This window comes from Nuphar pumila, chromosome 3, assembly GCF_984573655.1.
Source record: "Nuphar pumila chromosome 3, dmNupPumi1.hap1.1, whole genome shotgun sequence".
NCBI lineage: Eukaryota > Viridiplantae > Streptophyta > Magnoliopsida > Nymphaeales > Nymphaeaceae > Nuphar > Nuphar pumila.
In genome coordinates this window covers 119509978-119516286 of record NC_143251.1, presented here as the reverse complement: position 1 = coordinate 119516286, position 6309 = coordinate 119509978, and positions in this window count along the sequence as shown.

Here is a 6309-nt window from a genome sequence, read left to right as displayed (position 1 = left end):
AGTTCATGAGTTTACTGTTCCATATTCTCCTCAATTCAATGAGATTGCAGAAAGAAAAAATAGAACCCTAACTGACATGATAAATACTCTACTTGGGAGTTCTGAATTGCCTACCTATATGTGGGGGGATGCTCTGAATACGGCTTTCCATATTCTGAATAGAGTACCTCAGAAGCATAAGGATAGTAGCCCTTTTGAACTCTGGAGAAATAGGAAAGCTAGCTTGAAATACCTTAAAGTGTGGGGGTGCTTTGCTAAGGTACTTGTCCCAGAACACAATAGGAAGAAGATGGGTCCTAAAACAGTAGATGTTGTCTTTTTGGGTTATGTAGAGAACAGTTATGCCTACAAGTTCTTAGTAATTAAGTCTGAGATGTCTGGCATAGATGTTAACTCTATTGTAGAGCTTCGAGAAGCTACATTCTTTGAGGATGTATTTCCCATGAAAGTTGGTGTACCTCAGAATCTGTCTTCTTTAGATATACCTTCAACTTCTAGTTCCATTCCCGAACATGTGGAAAGGATGACAGATGTGGGGGTAGAACCATCTTGTTCCCATCCTAGACCCAGTGAGTCTGAGGAAGTGGTTGAACCTAGAAGGAGCATGAGACCAAGGATTACCAAGGATTTGAGAAGTGACTTTATCACTTACCTTATCGAGAATGATCCTCCCACTTTTTGAGATGCAATGGCTTCACATGAAGCAAAGCATTGGAAAGATGCCATCAAGAGTGAAATGGACTCCATTATCTCTAATGGTACTTGGGAACTGGTTGACCTCCCTCGTGGTAGTTCCACAATTGGGTGCAAATGGATCTTTAAGAAGAAGTTGAAACCAGATGGATCCATTGACAAGTACAAGGCGAGACTGGTTGCAAGGGGTTCAAACAAAATGAGGGAATAGATTACTTTGATACCTATTCTTCGGTTACCCGGATGACCACTATTAGAGTGCTTATTGCACTAGCTTTCATTTATGATCTTTCGGTCCATCAAATGGACGTGAAGACCGCTTTCTTACATGGCGATCTTGAAGAAGAGATCTATATGGATCAACCTGAGGGTTATGTGGCTCTTGGTAATGAAGATAAAGTTTGTAGACTTGTTAAGTCATTATATGGACTTAAACAAGCCCCTAAACAATGGCATGAAAAGTTTGATAATATTATTTTATCATTTGGCTATGTTATAAATGAATCTGACAAGTGTGTTTATTGCAAAGTTAAAAGTGATGGTTGTATTATTTTATGCTTGTATGTAGATGACATTCTATTGTTTGGTTCCAATATGGGAATTGTTAATGAGACAAAGTCGTTTCTTAGTAGTAAGTTTGACATGAAGGATATGAGTGTTGTAAATGTGATCTTAGGCTTAAAGCTGACTCGTTCAGCTGAGGAAATAGTCATTTCTCAATCTCACTTTGTTGAGAAAGTACTTGTGAAATTTGGCTATAACCAAGGGAGATCTGTAGCAACTCCATATGACCCTTCTATCCCTCTTCATAAGAATACGACTGGTGTTCCTGTGTCTCAATTAAGGTATTCCCAGATTATTGGAAGTTTGATATATCTTGCAAATTGTATGAGACTGGATATTTCGTTCTCCGTGACAAAATTAAGTAGATACACAAGTTGTCCAAATCGCACTCATTGGAAAGCATTGGATATGGTACTTAGATACCTTAAAGGAACTATTTCCTTGAGTTTGCATTACAAGAGATTCCCTGCAGTTCTTGAGGGATATAGTGATGCGAGCTGGATAGCCATGAACTCTGGCAGTTATGGCGTGACAGGGTATGTATTTACCTTGGGTGGCGGCACAGTCGCCTGGAGATCAGTAAAGCAGACCATCTTGTCTCGGTGTACTTTTGAGGCTGGACTCTGTGCTTTAGATGTCACAGGATTGGAAGCTGAATGGTTAAAGGGACTTCTTGAGGAACTTCCTTTAATATGCAAGTCAATTCCTGCTATATCTGTGCATTGTGACAATATGACCACTATTGCAAAGATTAAAAGCACAAAATATAACCAAAAGCAGAGGAGACACATCCAAGTCAGAATAAAATTTGTAAGGGAACTGATGTCTCAGTTAGTGGTTGCTGTGGACTATGTTGGATCCAAAGAAAACACAGTTGATCCATTAACGAAAGGACTAGATAAGTCTTTAGTCCTGAAATCCAGAGAGGGGATGGGACTGAAACCCATCAATAGTTCATCTGCAGTAGCAACCCAACCTATCTGAGTGGAGATCCCACAAAGTAGGTTCAATGTGGTAATAACAAGTTGTAGGGTGAACTGGATAACACCTTATTAAATATGATACTTTGTATATGTGTTTGTTCCCTTGTTTACTCTGGAAAGGTGTTGTAGCTGTAAGTTAAGGAAGAGTTAAAACTCTGAATGGGTTCAAAGCCTTCTAGGCGAGATGTTAGCACTGCATCTTTGGAGAAGCCCACCTATGTGAGTGTGACTGTGTGGCCGCAGTTTAAGGAATTGGGTTATTCCTGAAGTCACTCATGAAACAGGATTCGGGCACATAGCCTTTAACGCGCCGCCCGTAAAGATTACAACCAGAACCTTTGTCATGTTGTTGCTGATGGACACTCCTACACCAAAGGTTCAAGTTTAAGACTTCAGTTCACTTCGTTCCTGTGGGGGTAAAAGTTAGTCAACTAAGGTAGTGGTTCAAACCGGAAGGTACCATTGTTGAAAGCATGATATGTCCTATTGCAGATTGTCTCATCTTGCACCTTGGTTTCCTCCCGTTTCACTCTTTGAATTTGTAGGGGAATGTTAGGTGTAAGAAGAAAGGGAGAAAGAATTCAAAGGAGAAACATGAGTTGTTTAGACGAAGTGGTCTTGATGAGGTGGAATAGTCCCATATTGCTTGTGCTTGAGTTTTCTGTGGGCTTTATAAGCAACTTGTGAACTCATACACTTGTTCCTGAGAACAAGAGAGTGGGATGACCACCACACACACGTGTGCGCCCGCGCGCCCGCCCACCGTGCCGTGTCGTGTCGTGCCGAGCCGAGCCGGGCTCGGGTTCGGGTTCGGGTTCGGGTTCGGGTTCGGGTTCGGGTTCGGGTTCGGATAATTGGCCCTTTAGGGTCATATCCAATCAAGACAAAGTACCTTTTTACCCAAAGTTTCTTTGGATATTTGGATTCTGTAACGGGTTATGAGAAATGATAACGAGTCATGACTCCTCGTGCCCATTATGGCTCTTCGGATTTCGTAACGAATCTAGATCTTTCGAAGTCCATTAACGGATCACGTCTCCTCAGAATCCGTAACGGGTCCTTCCACGTTTCATAACCATTAGTGGGTTATAAAAGCATGATAAGGGCTGGGGTTACGCACAGGCTGAGACAGACGCATTTCTGAAGCTCTGCGATTTCCCATCTTCCCTCTCTCTCTTTCATGAGTTATCCCGAGAGGGGTGTTCTGAAACATTTGGTTCAAAGAGGCTATTTTCGAAGGACGACCCGTCGGAGTGCACCGTTCGGTTCGTCGTGGCTATTGTATCCTAGGGGAAGGACGCCAGACCCTGATTTGCACTGTATGTGGGGGCAAATCTTCTCTAAGGGGAGCACTTCCATACGCCTTAGCCTGTTACACAGTATTAACATGCTTCTCTTACGTTTATTGTGTTCTATGTATATGTTTGTTCATATGCTGCTGTCTCGATTTTGGTTTTATGTGAAACCTGTCATGCTTGCTCTCTGTTATTGTTTCGGTTGTCTGTTAATCATGCTAATTACACTGTTATATTTCCTGACTTATATCGTGTTTTATATCATGATGACGATTGTGAAACTGTGTGATTCGAAATATGATCCAACAGTAATCACAAACTGCATTGAGCTCTCACCAACATAGATAAAAAAATGCCCCTTGGGGACACCAACTACTAGTGGAGATCCATTTCCAATACTTAAAGCTTGTCAAACAATCTGTGAAGCAAGGAGCTGTGGCAAGCGGATACCCATGATTTTGTGCACTTTTCTTCAAGTAGTGAATGAGTAGCTTTTTCATTAGGAAGGATGGAGAAGTAAACAAGGAGTAACAAGTAGAAATTGAGTACCACGAGGACTGAGAACTAGATGATTTGATGAAGAAAGTGTGAAAATACTGTGTGTGTGTGTATATATATATATATATATAGAGAGAGAGAGAGAGAGAGAGAGAGAGATGAACACACTAATCTAAGAGGCATGTTATTGCATGTTCTCATCAAGGGCTTGGTCATTTGGTCGTCTCTGTCACTAGTAATTCACTAAGATCCAGTTAGAAAGTGTGAATATATTTGGCGCACTAGGTTGCATTATACACTCTAGCTGCGAACTTTATTTGACTGCGCACGCGTATTCACGTGGTTCATTTATTAGAAATTGCACATTCGACCTAATCCTCTCTACGTAGAAATATATATATATATATATATATATATATATATATATATATATATATATATATATATATATATATATTAAACCTCAAACTTCACCTACACAATTAGGGATGGCAGTGGACCGGGGGAAAGCGGGGCCCCGCCCCGCCTCGCCCCGTTTGGACCGGGGATGGAGGGTATGAAACGGGGATGGAGGCGGGGACGAAGGTTAAAATCCATCCCCGTCCGGAGGTGGAGGCGAGGATGGACTAGCACGTTCCTCCGCCCCGCCCCGCCCCATCCCCGTCCCGGCCCCGCCCCGCCCCATCCCCGCCCCGCCCCGCCCCATCCCGCCCCCAACCCTTTATATTTTTCTACATGTTTAATAACCCTAACTCCCTTCCCTAATTTCCTAACCCTGGAGCCGCCGAGCCGGGCCGTCGCCTCTTCCCCTTCCTTCCCCATGCGCATTATCATTGGAGCTGGGCCGTCGCCGACCACCGTTGGCCGTCGCCGACCACCGTTGGCCGACACGATCTCTCCCTCCTTCCATGGCTGATGCATTGTTTGACATCTTCTGAGATCTTAAAAACAACTTTTGACATGGCTGATGCATTGTTTGTTTGTCAGCGTATGAACTATCAAAAAAAGAAGGTAAGCTTGGGACACCTGAGAGACCACTCTCCGATCTTGATAATCTAAGTTATCGTGGCTACTGGACTAGGGTTTTGCTTGACATTCTGAAGAAGCATAAGGGCAATATTTTCATCCTGCTTTCTTTCTGGACCTTCATGTTTTAAATTTGTGTTGCACTCTGTGGTTTTGCTTGTGCTGTCAAATCTTCTCATATAGTGGACACATTTTTCTGTGATTATAAAGCAGGTTTCAATAGGTTATTTTTTTCATTTATAGTGGTTGTTTGATTTGGCTTAATTTTTTTTAACATTTCAGATCAACTTATTTGCATATTCATTTTTCTAATTATTAAATAATATTCTCCAGTTCAGAAAAAATTGGAGGATGAGGAACTGAGTCCATTCAATATCTTCTAGAGCATGATCCATGGATGTTATGTATTAGTTTACTAGGCACAAGTAAAATCTAATTTTTGTCTGGGCTATGAAGGCGGGGAGATCCTGTTTTCCATGTGGATGAATTCATTTATCATTAACTGAATTATTAACGTGAATGATTTCTAAGTAGGGATGCAATTTGACAAACGGGGATGGGGACGGGGACGGGGCCGGGGCGGGGCGGGGACGGGGATGGGGCGGGGACGGGGACGGGGACAGGGCGGGGGTGGAGGACATGAAACGGGGATGAAGGCGGGGGTGGAGGATAAAATCCATCCCCGCCGCGGAGGCGGGGCGGGGGTGGAGGATAAAATTTTGAGGCGGGGCGGGGGTGGAAACCTTGTCCCCCGCCCCACTGCCATCCCTATACACAATCCTAATGGCCATGGTTATGGGTTGATCTACATGATTTTATTTTTCTAAAAATGACGTGTTTTTCAAAAAACCCTTTTAAAAATCTATACGATGTTCAAAACCATGACTTTTTAGCTATAAAAGGATATTTTCACCCTTCGCACTTGTGAATTTCTTATTATATGTGAATTTTCTTTCATATTTTTGTTTTCTCTCAAATATACAAATTTTCTTCCACACATTTGGGAATACCCTCTTGCATGCTTTCGCATTTGTGAATGTTCTGACCTTTGCACGCGAAGGTCTTCACACATTTACAAGTGTCTTCCTGCCTGAGCCCCTTATGCAATTTTTAATAATAAAGAAATTTGTTGAGAAAAAAATGATACTTTAAAAGCACAATGGGCAGGCACTTCAAAAGCGCCACTAAAGCCTTTAGAGATGCTTCAAAAGAGTGATGGGTCTTAAGCTACACTTCAAAAGCATGCTAAA